The sequence below is a fragment of the Rana temporaria genome, chromosome 4, assembly GCF_905171775.1.
Source record: "Rana temporaria chromosome 4, aRanTem1.1, whole genome shotgun sequence".
NCBI lineage: Eukaryota > Metazoa > Chordata > Amphibia > Anura > Ranidae > Rana > Rana temporaria.
The window spans coordinates 2,951,155-2,974,809 of record NC_053492.1 but is presented as its reverse complement, the minus strand read 5'-3'; the positions used below and the strand labels follow the sequence as shown (position 1 = coordinate 2,974,809).

Below are 23,655 nucleotides of genomic sequence, written 5' to 3'. Positions count from 1 at the left end.
TGATGACCTGTGAAGGCTTTTAACCACTTCCTACCCGGCCTATAGCAAAATGATGGCCGGGAAGTGGTTCAGTTATCCTGACTGGGCGTCATATGATGTCCAGCAGGATAAGCCTCGATTGCGTGCCCTATGGGGGCACGCAGCGTGACAATCGCTATTGTTGTGTGTCAGTCTGACACACCGCAACACCGATCTCGATAAAGAGTTTCTGATAGGGGCTCTTTACCACGTGATCAGCTGTTTCCAATCACGGCTGATCACAGCGTAAACAGGAAGAGACATTTATCGACATTTCCTCACTCGCATCTGACAGACGAGAGTAGAGGAGAGCCGCCACCAGCCGCCACTGCATACCAGTATAGATCCTAACACATTACCCAGTCCATACCAGTATAGATCCTAACACATTACCCAGTCCATACTAGTATAGATCCAAACACATTACCCAGTCCATACCAGTATAGATCCCAACACATTACCCAGTCCATACCAGCATAGATATCCAACATGATATTTTTCCCTGTTGAGATCTGATGTGTTTTCAAAGTGTTCCTTCCATTTTTTTGAGCAGTGTATATACATTGTAAGCACCTATAAGAGCCCACTTGGCATTCTGGCAGGAGTCGGTGCGAAGTCATTTTGCTGGTTAAACAAAAGGTTTGTTTTCCTGGAGTCCATGTCCGAAGTCCATTCCTGATTTTCCAGAACTCAAAAAGCTATTTTGCTGCAACATTTCTCTGGTGCATTTGCCGGGAAACCAGGTGTGGCAGGTGGCATTCCACCAGACCCACGGTGACTGGCCTGCTGGAGACAGCCTCTTGAGTTGTCGCATTGTCTCTGGCGACCCGCCAGACCAATTGTCTGGGAGACCACGCTACATTTCAATTGTCTGCTCCAAGACCACCCTGTCTCAAATCGGACTTGGGAACCAAACAATTGGAGCTCCAACGTCAGGTACAGGTGAGATCTCTGCTTTTTGATTTGGGATATCTGTCAGGTGGGGCCTCTCAACGATATTTGAGGGAAGGAGAGCCTGATCATCTCTCGAGGAAAACCCATTGGAAGGTTGTGCTTCTCGGGCAGAACTCAGTCAGTAACAATTGGGTGGTAGAGGTTGGTATGAATTGTGTCTGTATGAGACATTGCTCAGCAACGAAGTGAGTGTGGACCCCCCGTGTAAGCGTATTTCTCACTCGGGAGACCGCGTCAGTCGCTGATAGGGGAAAGTGTTGTCTAGTAACCCTATTTGTGTCGAGAATTCAGACTCCTCACCGGATTCTCAAAACCTTACCCAACCCTCTGTGTCTGTAGGCTACATAATGGGTGGAAACCAGTCATTAGTTTTGTCCCCTTACAGTGTTTGACCGCAAATTTTAGGAAGGGTTTCTGCAAAGGCTGCAAACTGAAACTCAGTCCTAAAAGATTAGATGTATTGTGTGAAAAAGATTGGCCCTGCTATGGGCCAAAGGGAACATTTGACCAAGAGATTATAGACCGGCTGCAAGAACGCGCTGGGTCAGAATCACAGAAGCAGGAAGTCGGTGCTGGGTCATTTCTCTGGTGAAATAAAAGGTTTGTTTTCCTGGAGTCCATGTCCGGAGTCCATTCCTGGTTTCCCAGAACTCAAAGAGCCGTTTTGCTGTAACATTTATCTGGTGCATTGGCCGGGAAACCAGGTGTGACTGCTATGACAGGTGACAACGCCACCAGCAATTGTTGTCATTCCACCTGTGAGGTTGGTGGTTCAACTGGACCCGGGCTTCAGGACTTCTGGATGTATGGAGACTCTCTGATGCATCAGTTAGTCAAGACACACGCAGGGATATGGTGAATCAAAAACTACAATTTTATTCCTTGTGCGCACTGCACTTATTCAAAACATACAAGAAAAGGAACACCCTTGGTTCAGTCAATCATAGTAAAGTAATTCGCTTATACAAGTAATACAGTACGTCACAATTATACAACATTCCTGAGCGTGTAACCAGCTAAGACTTGTTCTACTGCATGCCCTATCTTGTTATGCAAGATGTATTTGTTCTATTGCACGTACACAATAACATTTTGCAAGGCTGTTTCTAGCTTCTGTGTAATTAATCCTAACGGTTGTGGGTTAAAGGATACATCTCTACAAGCATTGATATTATGGGGGAACTCTAGCAAGCCTTACAATGCATTGATATTATGGGTGAACTCTAGCAAGCCTTACAATCCCTCCTTTGATCGTGTAGGCACTAGCCTATGCCGATCACTCATTATACGATTTCTGCTCTATGGTCAACATTTCCATGCTGACATTCTCACCCCTTTTCACACGGGGGTTAGTCATTTTCCTGGGATTGCAATAAGGAGAACACAACATGTAACAATTAGTGACAAGAAAAATATTTTGCAACTTGGGTCAATGTGGAGTTGGTAAGTCGTCTGGGACCGAAACGGGGGTGCAAATTGGGGCCAGTTTTTGACAACGTTCGAGGTAGTTGCACTGTGACCTGTTCCATTTCTTGGCCTGAGTCCTCCAGTTGTGCGGCTTGTTGATCCCTCCTTTTCTGCTCTTCTGTCGGTGCCTCTGGAGTTGGAAGTGAAAGGTGGGTCTTCTTTTTCCAGGATGCATGGATCCATTGTGGTCCCCGGGAAGTAAGCACAGCAGTTCTGGAGACTTTATCTACTTTGTGTGGGCCGGTGTAAATGGGTCCTATATGTCTTCTCACTGCAAGTTGTTTTATTAGGACTTTGTCTCCGGTATGACCCAGTGGATCAGATCTGTGGAAAGAGGAGGAAAGGTGACAGCCACTGCTTCATAATTTTTGCTAAATGTACTTACCAGATTTCTCACATACTCTTCCTGTAGGGAGTAAAGGTTAGGATCCACTTGGGGATCTTCATTTTCCATAAACCATTTCCTCTTTTGTACTGGCCTATCCATTAAAATTTCATAAGGAGAAAGTCCATTTCTTGAACTAGGGGTGTTTCTGATTTGGTAAAGTATCGAGGGGAAGTGTACTAGGCAATCTTTTAAAGTTCCTTGCGTGGCTTTCCTATTTGCAATGGACATCCCCACCTAGGGATGATTCCCTGCGTGAGTATGCGCACTACTGTCTGTGTCTTCTCTTGTGGTTTTGAATGCTTCCACCCATCGTGAGAATACATCCACGATGACCAAAAGGTATTCTTGCTCTGTCCCTTTCTTTGGCATGTGGGTGAAATATATTTGCAGATGAGTGAAAGCTCATCTGGACGGTCGGACTTTTCCACGGGCAAGCCTCCGTCGGAATTTCGACCGTATGTACGCGGCATAAAAAGTTATGCCGCGTACACACGGTCGGACTTTTCCACGGGAAAGCCTCCATAGGAATGTCGACCGTATGTACGCGGCATTAGGAGCAAAATCGATCCTCCGCCCCTAATGCCCCCATGCTTTGGCATATATACTCTTTTTTTAACTGTGGTGGTGAAATCACCTCCTACAGCACTGGAGTCACGGCTTTATATATCGTGGGAGCAAACGCTGTTGCTGTCAAGATAAATAAGTCCGCGCAACAGCTGAATGGCGTACCTGAAAACAGTAAAGTAAATTACATACCTGAAAAGCAAGCATGAAAAAACATAATAACAATAAAACTTTGCAGAATAGAATACAGTAAAAAAGAGCAGAACAATAGAGAGAGAATAGAGAGGGAGAGAACAATAAAACTACAACTATTTTTTTATTTGTTTATTTTTACTTTTTTTTTTAACACTTTTTTTTGTAACTGTAACTGTTCAACTTTTCGGTTCCATGTTTGGGTCTCTCAAAATGCGATGGCATCTTGGGAGACCCTGTGTAAGTGTGCCTAGCCTGTGCAATGTTTTACCCTATGCTAATACTTCACTAGTGTGTGGAAGCGTTCAAAACATTCACCAATACAAAGAATAGGATCGTCAGGACAGCGGGGACAAAAATAACGGGTGTCACGCCTAGATCCGCGCTTGCTACAGACATGACATCTTCTTTGGGGGGCTCGTTGGGTAGGGGTACTCCTGAGGACATAAGAAAAATGCCTCAGCTTACTGCATTTGGTAGGGGATGGTGAGGTGCAGAACCGCCTGGATACAGGAGTTCTAAGATGATCTCATCCTGGAAATCAAGGAAGGATCCATTCCATCCTGAAGCTTTGTATAAGACATAAGCATTCAGTAAAGTCAATTGAAATAAATATAGAGACACTTTTTTGTACCAGCGTCTCGCCTTACGGGCAATATGATACAGCGCCATCAACTGGTCGTTGAGGTCCACCCCTCCCATATTGGACACAGAGGGGTTTCTCCACAAGACCAGCCGCCGTACGAATTTGTACTGTCGTGTCTGCGTGAAGGGTGGTAAGAACGAAAACATTCTTATTGTCCCGCCACTTCACAGTGAGCAAATTATTACACCTGCAGCAGGCTCTCGCCCCCAGCCTAAGAGGGGAATCTACAAGCCGCTGGGGAAAGCCCCGGCGATTAGGTCGCACGGTGCCACATGCTCCAATCTGATGATCAAACAAGTGACTAAAAAGTGGCACGCTGGTGTAATAATTGTCCACGTATAAGTGGTACCCCTTTCTGAATAAGGGTGACACCAAGTCCCACACGATCTTGCCAGCGCTCCCCATGTAATCTGGGAATCCCTCCGGCTCTACCTCACTATCTTTGCGCTCATAAACCCCAAAGCTCCATGTGTAGCCTGTTGCCCTGTCACAAAGCTTATAGAGCTTGACCCTGTATCTGGCACGCTTGCTGGGAAGGTACTGCTTGAAAGACAAGCGGCCAGAAAATGTAATCAGGGACTCATCAACGCAGACAACTTGCTGGGGATTAAACAAGGCTGTATAACGTTCGTTGAAATGGTTTATGAGGGGCCGAATTTTGTAGAGCCGGTCAAATTCAGGGTCTCCACGCGGACGATAAAGTGCATTGTCACTGAAATGCAAGAACCGCAGGATCGCCTTGTATCGTTTCCTGGCCATGTGAGCAGAGAATATGGGCATATGGTGATGTGGACTTGTGGACCAATACATCCCCAACTTCGGAAATTGGTGTATGCCCATGTTGAGGGTAAGGCCCAGAAAGGTCTTAAATTCGGAAACCGTAAGTGGTTTCCACTCTCTGACAAGGACAGAACGGTGATTAGCGGCGATGTAAGTACCAGCATATAAATTACTCTGGTCCACAATAGATCTATAGAGATCTTTAGCGAATAAAAATCAAGTGACATAAAATCAGCTGTATCCACCTGAATACCAGTGAATGGGGGAAGTATGGGTTCTGCAGAAGTGGTGGGGACCCAATCAGGATAGGCGAATTCTGCAGGAAGGGCACTATGGGCACGACGGGCCTGTCTCTGTCTTCTTCTTGGTGGCAGCGGGACACTACTTGTGCTTGCCACCTCGCCAGCTTGAACTGCACTTATGGGACTCGCCACGTCACCACATGATACTGCAGTGCTGGATGAACGACCAGGGTGTACTAGGCCGCTGGTGCTTGCCAGTTCACCAGAAGGAATAGCGGCGCTAGTACTTCTCTGCTCCATACAAGGGTTCTGCAGTTCTTGCTGCTCAACAACATCAGAACGGGGTCGGGCATGCCTGGCCTTAGCAGGGACCACAACTTCGTCATCAGAGTGTTATCTGGCATGGAGCCGCTGTTGTAAACAGGATCGTATTCTGAGCCAGAATCTAACAGGTGCGTGACCTCCTCTTCACTATCTGTCATGCTCATGAACAAGAAGGCCTCTTCATCAGTGTACGTACGCTTTTCCATTTTGGGCTCTAAATTTAGTGGTACACTAGTGATGATTCACAGGTAAAAAAAGCACCTGACTGTTAGCAAATGAAGAAAACTATTCCCAAAAAAAACTGTTAGCAATCGCAGGGATCAGGCCTGTCTCTGCGAACACTGCAGTTATGTGTGTTGTGTTTTGGAAGTGACAGTGATCGATCGATACTGCACTTGGGTGGGTTGGGCTGGGCTGGGCTGGGCTGGGCGGAGGGGCAAAACGCACGTGCTAGCAGGTATCTGGGCTGATTCCGCTAACAATGCGTTTTTGGGTACCCTAAACTGCTGGGTACGCTAGTATAGATCTGATCAGATCAGGTATCAATCCGTTCAGATACTATACCACTAAGGGGGGTGGATGCTTTGCGCGTGGGTGTAAGCGTTACTGGTACCAACCTAACGCTGCCTGGGGCGGCACAGACCCTGACTGACGCTAAAATGTAATTGATATCACCCGCCGGGCGATCAGGGGGTAAACCTTTATTGGGTTATATACGGCGGGTGCCCTGATGCTATAAACAGCAAACTAACTAACCAGCGTCACCCGTAACACCTATACGTGATCACTGGTGAAAGGGTTAACTAGGGGCTAATCAGAGGGTTAAAACCTTTATTAGGTAATTTATGGGGGTACCTGACGCTTTCTAAAAACCTGGCGGCGAACCTAAATAACTAACTGGCTAACCTGCGTCACCAGTGACACTTATACAGTGATCACTGGTCAAAGGGGCAATCAGGGGTTAAAACCTTTATTTAGAACATTTATGGGGGTACCTAACGCTATAGAAACCTGGCGGCGAACCTCAAAAAATAACTAGCTACCAAGCGGCAACAGTGACACCAATGCAGCGATCAGAAAACCGATCGCTTAGTGACACTGGCAATAGGGGGTGAAAGGGTTAAAGCGGGAGTTCTCCCATAAATGTTTTTTTTAACTTCGATTCCCTTAGATTGATGCTCGTTGTGTCTAGGGGAATCGGCTAGTTTAAAACCCGAGCAGTACTTACCGTTGTAGAGGGCGATCTTCTCCGCCACTTCCGGGTATGGGTCTTCGGGACTGGGCGTTCCTTCTTGATTGACAGTCTTCCGACAGGCTTCCGACGGTCGCATCCATCGCGTCACGAGTAGCCGAAAGAAGCCGAACGTTGGTGCGGCTCTATACTGCGCCTGCGCACCGACGTTCGGCTACTTTCGGAAAATCATGACGCGATGGATGCGACCGTCGGAAGCCTGTCGGAAGCCTGTCAATCAAGAAGGAACGCCCAGTCCCGCAGCCCATACCCGGAAGTGGCGGAGAAGATCACTCTCTAAAAAGGTAAGTACAGGTTCGATTTTAAAACAACTAGCCGATTCCCCTATACACAACGAGCATCACTCTAATGGTAAAAACAGCATTTTAGCGGTGAACCTCCGCTTTAACTAGGGCGGTGATCAAGGGGTTAAACCTTTATTAGGGGGGGTAGGGGGCTACCCTGAACCTAAAGGGGCCTAAGGCCCCATACACACGATAGAATCCATCCGCTGAAAAATCCCAGCGAATGGGTTTCAGCAGGTAGATCCTATGGTGTGTACACTCCAGCGGATCTGTTTCCGCAGATATTTTTCCCCTGGGATGGATTCCAGCAGATCAAATATTTGCTGACATGCTAAACAAATCATTCCGCTGGAATCCATCCCATCGGATGGATCCGCTGGTCTGTATGAACTCACCGGATCCATCCGTCCGAAGGGATCCCCCGCATGCGTCGTAATGATTCGACGCATGCGTGGAATTCCTTATATGACAGCGTTGCGCACGTCGCCGCATCATAATCGCGGCGACGGCGCGACACGTCATCGCCAGAGGATTTCGGCGCGGATTTCAATGCGATGGTGAGTACACTCCATCGCATGGAAATCCGCTGAAATCCTCGAGAGGATTTATCCGCGGAAACGGTCCGCTGGACCGTATTCGCGGATAAATCCTCTCGTGTCTATGGGGCCTAACACTAACTGCCCTGCAACTTTTTACTGTCACAAATGACACTAAATGCAGTGATCAGTAAATAAATGATCACTGCAAACAGTGACACTGTGACTGGGGGCTGGGGGGGGGGGGTGATAGGAGGGTGATCTGGGGGTGACTGGGGAGTTTGTGTACTTGTGTGTACTGGTGTTAGTGTGCTGTTAGGTGCAACTTACTGTGAGATGTCTTCTCTCCTCTGAGTCGGACGAAAAGACCGCCAGAGAGATGACATCACTTCCTCCTGCCTGTGTTTACATTACACAGGCAGAGGAAGTCCACCGGAGGAAGGGGATTGGCTGGGAGCGATCGCGAGGGGGGGCCAGAAACGAACAGCCGCCCCCTCATCCCGGATCGCTCCTACAGCCACGGGAACCGCTGCATGTACCGGGGGGGGGTCCCGATCGGGCCCCCGACCCACGTCAAGGCAGGCACGTACAGGTACATGGATGTGCCTGTCCGTGCCATTCTGCCAATGTATATGTACATGCGGCGGTCCTTAAGTGGTTAATAAGCGTTTAAAGTGTTATGTTCCTTTAAGATGCGATGTTTGCAAAAACCTTTGTGGGTTTTTTTTTTGCAAAATGCCAAATGGCAATATTTTGCACGGAGATACCCTAATATGTGGCTGTGAATGTGCAAGAATCATTTTTTTTTCAAAATAAACTTCCTGTTAGGACATATACCTATTTGGCATCCTGCCAACTATTTTTATAATGGGGGGGTGTTTGTGTGGGGGTGGGTGGTGGGCCATTCCTGTGGCTTGCACTAGGGCAATTTTGAACTTCGCATCCTTCTTCTCCCATCTGCTCTGACCCTAGCATGTTCAAATCAGTGCTCTGCCATTTCCAACCCATCTCTTTCCAAAAAACAGGACACTACATACCGTATTTATCGGGGTATTGCGCGCTCCGGCGTATAGCGCGCACCCCTAAAGTGGACCCGACATTCCTGTAAAAAAAACATTTTAGTACTTACAGTTTTGGTGTCTTGCGCGGCGTCCATCGGTGGCCTCGTCGGGTCCGGCATCCGTCTGCGGCTTCGGCGTCCTCCCCGCTCGATCCCCGCTGTCCCGCTCGACCACTCTCGCGCTCACGTCCTGTACGTCCAGGACGTGAGCGCAAGAGGAGCCGAGCCTGCCCGACTATACACGAGTGTACTGCGCTCGGTATATGCCGGCGCAGTGTTCAAACTCGGCCCGGGAAAACGGGTATCGGCGTATATCGCGCACCCACGATTTTGCCCTGATTTTCAGGGCAAAAAAGTGCGCGGTATACGCCGATAAATACGGTATATATACAATGTTTACCTAGCAATATAAACAATACAAATTAAAAGTGCACAAGGTTCTCCTAATATTCCGGCATGCCAAACCAACCGGGTCACACAGAATATTTCTCATTCCCAAAACTCCTCTTTTCCTTTGCAAGTATGAAAGGAGGGGTGATTTCCTCACAGAGAACCCCGAGGGTGGGGAGCTTCTGTGGAGGAGCTCCTCTTCACTCACACTCAACATTTTTCTAATGCTTTATTTTTGTATTAGCCAATGGACTCCAGACACTGATTACTTATTAGCCACTGATAACAAAATTCAATGACAATAACCGTTTGCCATTGCGGCCACTCTTAGGTTAAAAGCGGGGTTCACTTATCTTTTTGGTCTGGGGTGTCCATTGACCCTCACTGTCAGCATTTGTAAGTTTTCACATTGACTTATAGAACACATTGGCTCATAGTGGTACAAGACTTTCCTGTATCTTCATATAATGACAAATCATAATCACTTCATTCACTTCAAATAAATATCACCCTTGGCTTCTAGACAACCCCATACAACCCCATACAAACAAACACTCACCCAGAGTTATTTTTTTTTTACCACTACTTCTTAGAACAGTTAAATTGTTGAGGTCTAACAAAAAATCACAGATCCTACATAAAAACGGATCGGTCTCAGACCCTCTTCATGAGTCCATACATTTTTAAACCGTGCCCAGTTTTCTATCTGCAGGCTATGGCTGCGGGGAGGAAGGTTTTTACTTCCTTAAACAAATAACCTCTACCAATCCTATATTTCTACTTATAATATCTTTAATCACTTAATTAAAACTTTCTTAAAACTTTTAAAACCCAGGGTCTTTACTATGTGCTTCCAAAGCACCATATATATGTGTATATATATATATATATATATATATATATATATATATATATATGCGTGACACAGTCTATGACCAACAAAGTTATACAGATGGTCGCAGATTAGCCCCTTCTAGGGTAGACTTGTCCCTGACCAGGTTGAACCTTAAATCATCTTTTAACAGACGATTTACTAAAAATGTATGTCTTCTACTTCTAGCTGATGCATGTACCTTTAAGGGCTCGTACACACGGGCAAACATGTCCGATGAAAACGGTCCGCCGGACCGTTTTCAGGGGACATGTCCGCCCGGAGATTTCTGTATGATGGCTATACACACCATCATACAGAAATCCGCGCGTACACGATACGCAGTGACGAGGCCGCGCCGTCACCGCGACGATGACGCGGCGACGTGCGCGGCCCTGGAAGTTCAATGCTTCCACGCATGCTTTGAAGTGATTCGACGCATGCGAGGGATGGCGGCCGCTCGGACATGTACGGTAAGTCTGTACAGACGACCGAACATGTCCGACGGACAGGTTTCCAGCTGACATGTTTCTTAGCATGGTAAGAAATTTTTGTCCGCTGGGAAACGGTCTGCTGGACAAATGTCCGCTGGAAAATGGTACGCTAGGCCCTACACACGACCGAACTTGTCCGCTGAAAAGAGCCCGCAGACCAGTTTCAGCGGACATGTTCGGTCGTGTGAACGGGGCCTAAGATGCAGTAGGGGGTGTAACTTGTAAGACAGACCCCCCTTTCTGCCCCCCTCAATGATCCCGTGTCAGTGTCTATACTCACTACTCCAGGAATATCCCCACGAAATACCGATCCTTGAATGATACCCACCCTGCACACTTGATATTAAATATGTGTGACTTCCGTAATAAGGCGATTAAGTTCGCATGTGTTGCGCCATATAAGTTTTCATTCATTCATTCATTCAATAACAAAACAGTACACCCACAACACATTCAGAACATCTTCAGAACATCTATGAGACATTAATAATGTTCTTATACTCTAAAATATGTCTGATTCCTGTAAGAGCAAACTAACGGTCCACTCACACTCTGGCACTTACCAGGCACCAACAATATTCTTATACCTCTATACAAGATTATACTTATACTTCTATACAAGATTATACTTATCCCTCTATGCGATAGAAAAATAAGCAAAAGCAAACTGAGATATGTATTCTGTGTATACACCTTTACATTTAAGTTTCCCTTAATAGCCACCTAGGACCTAGGGGGATATAAAAACATATAAACAATAAACCAGTTAAGCAGTAATCACATTTAGATGTCATATATACATGTATATACTTTCAATCATATAACAACCTTTAAGAACATATAAACAATGGCCAATCAAGAAAGAAATTGCGATTATATAACCTCTTAAGCCCCATACACACTATCAGTTTTCCTGCAGGTTTTTCTCTTCAGGTTTACCAAAACCATGTAGTGCAAGGGCCTGCCTGATTGCATACGAATTGAAACTCGTGAGGTTTGACCTCATATTAGATAGTTTTGGTAAACCCGAAGACAAAAACCTGCAGGAAAACTGATAGTGTGTATGGGGCTTTAGAGTTTCCATACATCCGTCCTTTATTGTGGGAGACAACAATAGCGCTCTCACACCCTACTCTAGTCCGGCCATCCAAGCGGGACAATATCTATCTTAAACTAAGTCCGGCCATCCAAGCGGGACAATATCTTTTATCTTTATTCTGGCCAACCTAGCGGGAAATATCTCGAATCCACACAACCCTTACATCTACCACAGGGAAGGCCAACCTAGCGTCCCCTGGGCATAAAATAAGAAAAAAATTATTAAATTAAAATATGAGTGCGATCAATCGCTGACAGAGTAAGTGAATATTCTTTGCAAATAAAATCTTTACAAAGATCTTTAAATACCTGCAAGACGACCGCCGCACACATGGTATGTCCACACACACTTTATTTTCTATTTGTTCATAATCAAATCATACAAGATGGGAACGCCCTTGTCCCAGTCAATCATATCTAAGTTATTAGGTTATACAAGTAATATTCGTCACAATTATATAACAGTCTGTGTTCCGGGTGCCTGACTGATCTTGGTTCCTACTGCAGCTTATCTAATGTTATGCTCTTTGACTAGGACATAATAACATAATAATATTTCCAAGGTTCCTGGCATCTCCTAGAAGCTCAAGGATACATTTTCATACAAGCATTAATCACTAAGGGGGAACTCTAACAAGCCTTATAATGCATTATTAGTATAGGGGAACTATAGTCTATCAATGCATTGATATCTATGGTGGAACTCTAACTGCCTTTCATCAGTCCACCCTCTACATTGTACACACCCTGGGACATCACCCATGTGCAAAGCTGGAGATCATCTTTCCAGAATCTTTCCACTGATGGTGCACCCATCCCAGATTATAATGACACGTGTACTGGTGGTCCAATCAGAACACTCCAGGCCCCAGCAGAGCACACCCCAGATGAAATCTCCACTCATCAATTACTAGCCGGATTCTCTATATTACCTCCTCTATGTACAAAACTACCTCAAACCCCTCCCGTTCTGATTATCCAATAGAAATTGGAGGAATTGTTTCTTCTTCCTAAAATTCAGACCTAGAGAGGAATAGAAAAGATCTAACAAACACCACAAAGTCTTTTTATAGAGATTTATTACATCCAATCCAAAACTATTTTACACATATTTATTCCATGCAATATGAAGAGATTTTTATATCAATAATCCATTAAATCTCCATTTTTATTCCCATCAATAATCAATCAGGAATCCATACCACTAATCATCAGATCAATAGGAAGGTTTCCAATAACCAGCAATCACGGTTTGATCCTCCAACATAACCAGTACCCAGAATTATAAATCTATCACATGAAATGGATCTTATTGATTGGTTGATGTCATTTATTGATCTATTGATTCCCTTATATGATAGAATAGATTGATTTCTCCATGTATTGCTAGAGAATGATTGCTTTGCCCTTGGATGGCAATCAACATCCTTAATAATTACAGTGCCACATCCTGAATAATTTGTATAGGGGATATGTGGAAAAAGAAAAATGGACTTTGTAGGCACTGGTTAAAAAAGTAAAAAATATTTTTAATAAATGAGAAAAAACATACAGTTTCAAGACAAGATGCTAGTGCATCAATAAATACATCATAATAACAATGGGTGATCTATAGAATGCGCCCTAACAAAGCCGCCCACCGTTGCGCCTGTGGAGGAGTGGATAATGCCTAGCTGCTGTTTAGAAGATAATAAGTGAACAAAAAAAGTGTAAGATGATGAAACTCTCTAAAGAGTGTCAACAAATTAAAACAGCGCTATCAAATAACTGTGCATATTTGACTATATAAAATACATTACTACAACCCATATGTAATGATATACAGTGATAATAAACAAAATATATCCAGTTTAAGAAATAAACACTAAACTGTGACTGTAATAATGAACACCCGTGATTGACTTAAACATGAAGTGAACGCACTAAAAGTGCAAGAGACAGTCTTTAAAATAATTTAGAACGTGGCCAAACAAAGCAAAGTTCATGTGTATAAGGATCCTGCGATCTTCAAATATTTCCAAAAACTTCCACCACACCCGACAGTGCTCAGTGACTCCTCCCCCATCAAATGGACACTCACCGGATAGGTTTGCCTCACACTCTCGTGTTTTGGCACAAAAAACCTTATCAGATGTAGTTGTTCCCGTCAGTATAGATGTAATCCAAATATGACATCCAATCAGTTCCACATATATGTCAGAGAGAGACAAAAGAAGTGCAAATAGTGTGATACCATCAAAGGTTTAATAGCACACCAAAATAAAACTTCAAACAGTGCACTCACAAACAAAATCTTGTAAAACAGCAGAATATCACATCAAGAAACTCCTTCAAACGTCAAAATGGTGAGTAGCGGTCACGGCGGACCCCCGAACAGCGAGAAAAAGTGAAACCAATTCTCCTACTCACGGTGCCATGGACTTCTGTCAGATGCAGCTGCACATCCACTTAAATAAAAAACTTCACACACACTCTGCATCCAAAAACGCAGCATTCACTGGGGTATTGCCATACAGTGTAATTTTACCAGTGAATGCTGCGTTTTTGGATGCAGAGTGTGTGTGAAGTTTTTTATTTAAGTGGATGTGCAGCTGCATCTGACAGAAGTCCATGGCACCGTGAGTAGGAGAATTGGTTTCACTTTTTCTCGCTGATCGGGGGTCCGCCGTGACCGCTACTCACCATTTTGACGTTTGAAGGAGTTTCTTGATGTGATATTCTGCTGTTTTACAAGATTTTGTTTGTGAGTGCACTGTTTGAAGTTTTATTTTGGTGTGCTATTAAACCTTTGATGGTATCACACTATTTGCACTTCTTTTGTCTCTCTCTGACATATATGTGGAACTGATTGGATGTCATATTTGGATTACATCTATACTGACGGGAACAACTACATCTGATAAGGTTTTTTGTGCCAAAACACGAGAGTGTGAGGCAAACCTATCCGGTGAGTGTCCATTTGATGGGGGAGGAGTCACTGAGCACTGTCGGGTGTGGTGGAAGTTTTTGGAAATATTTGAAGATCGCAGGATCCTTATACACATGAACTTTGCTTTGTTTGGCCACGTTCTAAATTATTTTAAAGACTGTCTCTTGCACTTTTAGTGCGTTCACTTCACGTTTAAGTCAATCACGGGTGTTCATTATTACAGTCACAGTTTAGTGTTTATTTCTTAAACTGGATATATTTTGTTTATTATCACTGTATATCATTACATATGGGTTGTAGTAATGTATTTTATATAGTCAAATATGCACAGTTATTTGATAGCGCTGTTTTAATTTGTTGACACTCTTTAGAGAGTTTCATCATCTTACACTTTTTTTGTTCAATAAATACATCATATTAAAAAATGTTGTAAGAATATGAAACCAGGTAGAAAGACACCAGGTAGTGATTGCTGTTGTTGTTGTCACTGATAAGGACTAGTCCAGCCTGGGTCCACACTCTTCAAATCTTGACATACATTCAGAGAGTTCCAAGGATTGCTCTACTAGTTTCGCGGGACGTGGCCGCTTCTTCGGGAGCTTTGGAACTATAATGTAGAAAATATCAAATAATAAACTGAAATAATATTGAAAACCAAATGCTAAACAGAAACTTTCCCTTCCGGGAGACTGATACAGTAGGTGAACCCGATTTTGTGTCAATCTCGCTCTCTTTCTCAGCGAGATTGAGCACCTACGAGCCCCATCGCGGGAGCCAGCGCCGAGCTGGCTTGCCGCGATGGATACAGAGCCGTCATAGAAGCGACGGGAGATCCGACTTGGATTCCCGCCAATTCTACACGTGTGCGGCGTTTGTTATGAATCCTGAAGGGGAAGTCCCCGCCGGATTTTAAATAAAAATCCGGCATGGGTCCCCCCCTCAGGAGCATACCGGGCCCTTAGGTCTGTTATGGGTTGTAAGGAGAGCCCCCCTACGCCGAAAAAACCGGCGTAGGGGGTCCCCCTACAATCCATACCAGACCCGTATCCAAAGCACGCTACCCGGCCAGCCAGGAAGGGAGTGGGGACGAGCGAGCGCCCCCCCCTCCTGAGCCGTACCAGGCTGCATGCCCTCAACATGGGGGGGTTGGGTGCTCTGGGGCAGGGGGGCGCACTGCGGCCCCCCCCCACCTCAGAGCACCCTGTCCCCATGTTGATGAGGACAGGGCCCCTTCCCGACAACCCTGGCCGTTGGTTGTCGGGGTATGCGGGCGGGAGGCTTATCGGAATCTGGGAGCCCCCTTTAATAAGGGGGCCCCCAGATACCGGCCCCCCACCCTAAGTGAATGAGTATGGGGTACATCGTACCCCTACCCATTCACCTGCAAGAAAAGTGGTAAAAACACAAATAAACCACACAGTGTATTAAAATATTTTATTTTTCTGCTCCGGAGGCCGCCCCCTGTCTTCTTTATTAGCTCTTTTACCAGGGGGGGCTTCTTCTTTGACGTCTTCGGGTGGGTGGGGGCCGCCGTCTGGTTCTCTTCCACCGCCGGGGGGGGTGGCTTTTAAAAAAGCCCCCACCCCCCCGGCGGGTTTCCTCCGGCGTCTTCGGCGGGGCTCTTCTTCTTCCGCTATCCCGACGGGTCTTCTCAACTCTCCGGGGTTCTCCTTCTGTCTTCGCCGCTCTCCGTTGTTGACTCGGCGCACCCCGGTTCTTCGTCTCGCTGTCCGGTGTCTTCTTCCGTGATGTACGTCTTCTCCTTCCGTGCTGTGATGAGTTCTTCTTCCGTGCTGTGACGTCATGTTCTTCACTTCTCTCCTTCTCCCGATGTTGCCACGCCGGTCCTCCTCGCTGAAATGACGGATGCGCGCCTTGCATCGGACCTATATAGGCCTCACAGTCCCATCATGCTCTGTACCTACCCATGTGATACCTACCCACGTGGTAGGTATCACATGGGTAGGTACAGAGCATGATGGGACTGTGAGGCCTATATAGGTCCGATGCAAGGCGCGCATCCGTCATTTCAGCGAGGAGGACCGGCGTGGCAACATCGGGAGAAGGAGAGAAGTGAAGAACATGACGTCACAGCACGGAAGAAGAACTCATCACAGCACGGAAGGAGAAGACGTACATCACGGAAGAAGACACCGGACAGCGAGACGAAGAACCGGGGTGCGCCGAGTCAACAACGGAGAGCGGCGAAGACAGAAGGAGAACCCCGGAGAGTTGAGAAGACCCGTCGGGATAGCGGAAGAAGAAGAGCCCCGCCGAAGACGCCGGAGGAAACCCGCCGGGGGGGTGGGGGCTTTTTTAAAAGCCACCCCCCCCCGGCGGTGGAAGAGAACCAGACGGCGGCCCCCACCCACCCGAAGACGTCAAAGAAGAAGCCCCCCCTGGTAAAAGAGCTAATAAAGAAGACAGGGGGCGGCCTCCGGAGCAGAAAAATAAAATATTTTAATACACTGTGTGGTTTATTTGTGTTTTTACCACTTTTCTTGCAGGTGAATGGGTAGGGGTACGATGTACCCCATACTCATTCACTTAGGGTGGGGGGCCGGTATCTGGGGGCCCCCTTATTAAAGGGGGCTCCCAGATTCCGATAAGCCTCCCGCCCGCATACCCCGACAACCAACGGCCAGGGTTGTCGGGAAGGGGCCCTGTCCTCATCAACATGGGGACAGGGTGCTCTGAGGTGGGGGGGGGGCCGCAGTGCGCCCCCCTGCCCCAGAGCACCCAACCCCCCCATGTTGAGGGCATGCAGCCTGGTACGGCTCAGGAGGGGGGGGGGCGCTCGCTCGTCCCCACTCCCTTCCTGGCTGGCCGGGTAGCGTGCTTTGGATACGGGTCTGGTATGGATTGTAGGGGGCCCCCTACGCCGTTTTTTTCGGCGTAGGGGGGCTCTCCTTACAACCCATAACAGACCTAAGGGCCCGGTATGCTCCTGAGGGGGGGACCCATGCCGGATTTTTATTTAAAATCCGGCGGGGACTTCCCCCTCAGGATTCATAACAAACGCCGCACACGTGTAGAATTGGCGGGAATCCAAGTCGGATCTCCCGTCGCTTCTATGACGCGCTTGCTGGGATGTGCTGTCACTATTCCAGTGAGTGTGAGATGTCGGCGAGATCTCGGCACCCTGTCGCCGAGTATCAGCGCGACGCTGTCGTGCTAAAAGCACAATATCACAAACACCTACTGTATAGCATATAGATTTACTTGAAATATACTCACCAATTCAATGGTGTTTTGGATAAGATGCTGCGACAATGCTGCACTCCTCACAGGTGGGATAGCCACCACCCTACTAGACCCAGCCGGGTCAGTGAAGATGGACTAATAACAAGGCCAGAGATCACGTGGTGCCTTGATGGTTCACTTCACATGCAAGGGGGTATAACAGGTAACTAGAAAAAGCATATATAGTTTGGATTGATAACCACAAAATAATAAATTGAGGGGAGGGGGTACCCTAATTGCAACTACAATGTTTAGAATTACTATTGAAAAATTCAAAGTGTATGATGAGAGTATGGTGATTTAGCATTGAAAACCAACCACTATTTAGAAAGATACTTATCACAGATAAGTTGGTGTTAATGGAGAATTATTGGGGGAATAGGTTACTGAGCACAAGAAAACATAAGGATATAGTGAAGTCATATGTTAATAAGGCTCTAAATTTACCTAAATGACAGACTATTGAACCATAAATAAATATATGTATGGAGGGTAACAGCTGCAGCTGATAAGATGCTTAAATTACATGTTAGGCAGAAAGATTAAATTGGTATAGCAGATTTATATAACAATGTAGTACAGAAAGAAAAAATGTCAGGACTATAAATGTTACCTGATCAAGATTACTATGCAAGTTAGTCGCTGTATAAACATGGACTAACAGAAGAATCTGTGCTGTAGCCTTGAAGTTCCAAAAGACCTAATGAATAGCCATAGGAGAGGGACATCAGATTAGCCCCCAATAAAATGCCAGGAAACCCCCCCCCCAAAAAAAGGGAACCATATTGAGGTCTGAATGACCTATTGTTAAAAGTTTGCTTACCTATTTGAGGTGCATAGAGGGGGACGCCTAGCCACTGTATGCGGTGTGGCACTCTCCGCATCGACCTGGAGAGTGCACACCCGCCTGGCTTGTATTTATACCCCGCTCGCGGCATGTCAGACTGGCGTCTGATGTCACGCGAGCCGGCCGAACAGGTCCATCGCGCATGCGCCGGTTGGCCCTAGCGCTCCTGGGACTTGTAGGAAGTCACAGGGCGCTGGAGAGCGAGGTGGACGAAGAAATGAGATGGAATACAGTCCGTTTGCTATTGGCGGAGGGCCGCCACCTGACTCCACACAGGGAGGATAGGGGAGGGATCATCCACACAATGGCTTGGGTGGCCACTTGAATGCGATACTAAACCAAGAGCTAAAACTTATCCATAGCGATGAAAATGGTGGGAGTGACGGTGCTCCCCCCGGAGGAGTACAGCTGCAGCAGCATCTACAAGAATAAACTTTTATATGTGCAAATCAGAACCTCGCCATAGCGGGATCACATGAAAAGAAAAGCAATTTAATTAATAATAAAATACAATGGAATATAACAAAATTTGTACATACAGCAGTATAGTGCAAATTCACATATTTACTACACTGTTAATTTTGAGATATATAGTTATCAAAAACGATTCATCTCAGAGTTTAAAATAAATTTCTTCTATTATTGGCGAATAACGTTGTCCAATCCAATACAGAGACATCCTTATTGTACTGTAAAATTTAGATATTAATTTTAATATATATATTTTTTATGTTTATATATATTTTTTAAACCACCAAAAATTAAACAGAAGAAGGTAATTCAGAGCTTATCTGAGAGGGATAATGAGCATTGTGTTGAATTATGGTGACCTTCAAATCTTTGCAAACACTAACAATACAAACTGACCACTAGCATAGTGTGGTGACTAGTATCAAATTTATAGATTTACTAGAGGAACTCTCAATACGGGGTTCCATGTTACATGATCACGAGAGGATCCACACATGCATGTGTGTATACACACAGACTCCTATAGAACACATATATAGATAAACTAACCTGTTTATAAAAATGGTTTATATGACAGTACCTCATTTATACCTGGGGGGCATGTTGCTCCCAAACGCTCGATCCACAAGGTTTCCCTCTGGAGGATACGCTTATCCCAATTACCACCTCTTAAATCTTCAGGAATAACCTCAAGAATGATAAACTTGACCAAGGATACGTCAAATTTATGGTACAGGCCCAAATGTCTACTCACCGGTGTAATCATTTTACCGGATTGTGAATAGTAAATATGGTCATATATGCGTTTTTGAATTCTCTTATAGTTTTGCCGACGTAGAAAGCTCCACATCGGCAAAGCATGAGATACACTACTCCCTTTGTGGTGCACAAGGCCTAAAGTTCGCCATTTGGTAGCTCAAATTTTGTACCAGGTTGTACCCATGGACAATACGTGCATTGTCCACATCTAGTTAGACCTTGAACAAACCCAGTTTTATCCTGTTTGGGTTTGTATTCACTTGCGGTAAGTTTGTTTCCTATAGAAGGGCACCTACGGAATACAATTTCTGGTCTATCTCTTACATATTTGCCTAGGGTAAAATCCTCACTTAGGAGGTACCAGTGTCCCTCCAAACAGTTTCGAAGTAGTCCATGCTGTGCAGTGTATTTCGTGATAAATTTAGTTGTTTGTAAATGATCGGTAACTTTGGATTGTGAGTACAGTAAAGATGTTCTATTTCTCTGATAAGCTTTATTGTATGCTTTTCTTAGAAGACTTTTACTGTAACCACATAGTAAAAGTCTATTACGAAGTTCCCTGGCCTGGTTTTTAAAATCTGCATCATAGGTGCAGTTCCTGTGCAGACGAATATATTGCGCATAGGGGATGCTATGTACCAATAGGGGGTGCGCACTATCGGCATGCAACAATGTGTTGCCTGCCGTGTTTTTCCAGTACAATTTTGTGCTGATGTTATCATTACAATCTCGGAAAACCAAGACATCCAAAAAGGGTATTGAATTAGGTTGCCAGTTATATGTAAATTTTACATTAAAATTGTTAGTGTTAAGTTTGAGTAGAAAATCATTTAAAGATGATGGGGTCCCTGTCCAGATGACAAATATGTCGTCAATATATCTGTACCAGCATAGTGTCTGGCACAGATATTGTTGGTATTCTTCATTAGCCCAAAACTCACGCTCCCACCCCCCCAGGTATAAATTGGCGTATGCAAGTGCCCATGGCAACACCTTGTACCTGGAGGTAGTGGGAGCCATGAAATGAAAAATAATTGTGTTTAAGGATAAATGACAAAATTGTAATGATAAGCATTTGGAATTTCCATTGTCTATGGTCTTGTTCCATTAGAAAGGATTTTACCATTTTTATACCTGTGTTGTGTGACATGCTTGAATATAAAGCTTCCACATCTATGGTGACAAATATAGCATGTGGTGGAATGGTAAGCCCATCTAGTTTTTTTAAGAGATCAAGTGTATCTTTAACATATGAAGGCAGTCTCATAACATGTGGCATCAAAAAGAAGTCAACAAATCTGCAAACTAGTCCTTATCAGTGACAACAACAACAGCAATCACTACCTGGTGTCTTTCTACCTGGTTTCATATTCTTACAACATTTTTTAATATGATGTATTTATTGATGCACTAGCATCTTGTCTTGAAACTGTATGTTTTTTCTCATTTATTAAAAATATTTTTTACTTTTTCAACCAGTGCCTACAAAGTCCATTTCTCCATGTATTGATCACCCTCTCCATAGATCGTTTCACCTTTTCTAACACAATACAAATCCTAAATGTTATAAATCTCAGTCATGTCCATGAATTGTACCTGACTCAGATCTTTATAATACGATATACTGGACTTTTACATCAATCACTATTTTTATATCGTCTTCTTACACCTGCCCTGATGAAGTAATACTTTGACACCATGAAACAACCTTTTAAGGAAAACATTTCTCCGATGTGGGGGTGGGGGGGGGGGTCGATGCTGCAGGGGGGACATTAGTTCTGTAGATCAGTATGACATCCATGGCAGTGGAGGGGTTAAAGTGTCATCTACGGGATGTTTTTGAGTACCAATGTTTTTCATCATTTCAATGACACATACAATTATAAGGAAGGACGTGTTGGGTATCTATTTACTCAGCACAACCTCATATTTTATATTTTACCAAAACAATTGGGTATAATATTGTATCTGTGAGATCTAAAATTACAATTAATGTATTTTTCACTGAAATGTATCCTTTATATCCTTCAATGACCACTATGCTCACAAGTGTATGAGTATATCCTCAGGTATTAGTATGAAGACATGTCTGATGAAAAAAACTAAGAGGTCTACTTGTAGAACATGCATGGGATGAATATGGGAAACGTTCATTCAGCCATGAAAAATTAGCACTGTATTTTAACCACTTCTCTACTTTGGGTGTTTTTCAGATTTGGCGTTTACAAGACTAAAACATATTTTTTTGCTAGAAAATTACTTAAAACCCACAAACATTATATATATTTTTTTTCTAATACCCTAGAGAATAAAATGGCGATCATTGCAATACTTTTTGTCACACCATATTTGCGCAGCGGTCCTACAAGCGCACTTTTTTTGGAAAAAAAACACTTTTTTGAATTAAAAAATAAGACCGCAATAAATTTGGCCCAATTTTTTTATATATTGTGAAAGATAATGTTACGCCGAGTAAAATGGTACCCAACATGTCACGCTTACAAATTGCGCCCGCTCGTGGCATGGCGTCAAACTTTTACCCTTAAAAATCTCGATAGGCGACGTTTAAAAAATTCTATAGGTTGCATTTTTTGAGTTACAGAGTAGGCCTAGGGCTATAATTATTGCTCTCGCTCTAACGATCGCGGCGATACCTCACTTGTGTCGTTTGAACACCGTTTTCATATGCGGGCGCTACTCACGTATGCGTTCGCTTCTGCACACGAGCTCGTCGGGACGGGGCGCTTTAAAAAATTATTTTTTTTTTCTTATTTTTTTTTATTTATTTTATTATTTTTTACACTGGAAAAAAAAAAAAAAATTATCACTTTTATTCCTATTACAAGGAATGTAAACATCCCTTGTAATAGAAAAAAAGCATGACAGGTCCTCTTAAATATGAGATCTGGGGTCAAAAAGACCTCAGATCTTATATTTAGACTAAAATGCAAAAAAAAAAAAAAATTGGAAAATGTCATTTTTTCAAATGACAAAAAAAAAAATTGTTTCTTTAAGAGGCTGGGCGGGACTGACGTTTTGACGTCACTTCCGCCCAGCCGAGCTATGGGGACGGGCGAAGGAGATTTTTCCTTCAGTCTCGTCCCCGCTCAGCTCCCGAACGGTCGCGATCTCCTCCGCCGCTACCGACGGCTCCGGTAAGCGGCGGAGGGCGGCGGGAGGGGGGGGGGCCCTCTCCCGCCACCGATAACGGCGATCTCGCGGCGCATCTGCCGCGGAGACCGCCGTTATCGTTACCAGAACCGCTGACAGTAGAGATAGATACCTCGGTTGTGGCAGCAGCTGCTGCCGTTACCGAGATATGTATCTTTAAAGTGCCGCCGTATATAGTCGTACAGCGGTCTGGAAGTGGTTAATAACACAATGATTTCCTATGATGGTGAGGTCCATCTAGTGACCATAATATGGTATTATTTCCTGAAATACCTCCGTCAGTAAAAATAGTGCAATACGACTTTAAAGCTACTAGAGTAATTCAATGATCATATGAAATAAAACATGGCCAGAAATTGTAACAGCTGGGAAAATGCTGCTCAAATTCATCCAACTAAGTTTTAAAAAACAGACCTCTAATGACGCGTACACACGATCAAAAATTCCGACAGCAAAAGTCGGATGTGAGCTTTTGGAAGGAAATTTCGACCGTGTGTATGCTCCATCAGAAAAAAATCGGAAAATCCGATTGTCTGTAGCAATTCCAACTCACAAGATTCTGAAGCATACTCAGAACCATTAAACTTAATTTTCTCGGCTCGTCGTAGTGTTGTACGTCACCGCGTTCTTGACGGTCGAAAGTTCAGAGAACTTTTGTGTGACCGTGTGTATGCA

General features: G+C 44.6%; 1 protein-coding gene and 1 long non-coding RNA gene across 2 annotated transcripts in view; both read right to left on the bottom strand.

Moving 5' to 3' along the window:
* LOC120935225 (zinc finger protein 850-like) overlaps window positions 1-23,655 on the bottom strand; it is a gene marked incomplete at its 3' end in the record, with an annotated part of 160,877 nt that overhangs the window by 132,021 nt on the left and 5,201 nt on the right. The window lies entirely within an intron of this gene.
* Window positions 1,831-21,988, bottom strand: LOC120935827. The gene is made up of 2 exons (XR_005748522.1): window positions 18,556-21,988; window positions 1,831-2,763 (listed from the first exon to the last, which is right to left on the bottom strand). It is a non-coding gene; the product is annotated as an uncharacterized LOC120935827 (long non-coding RNA).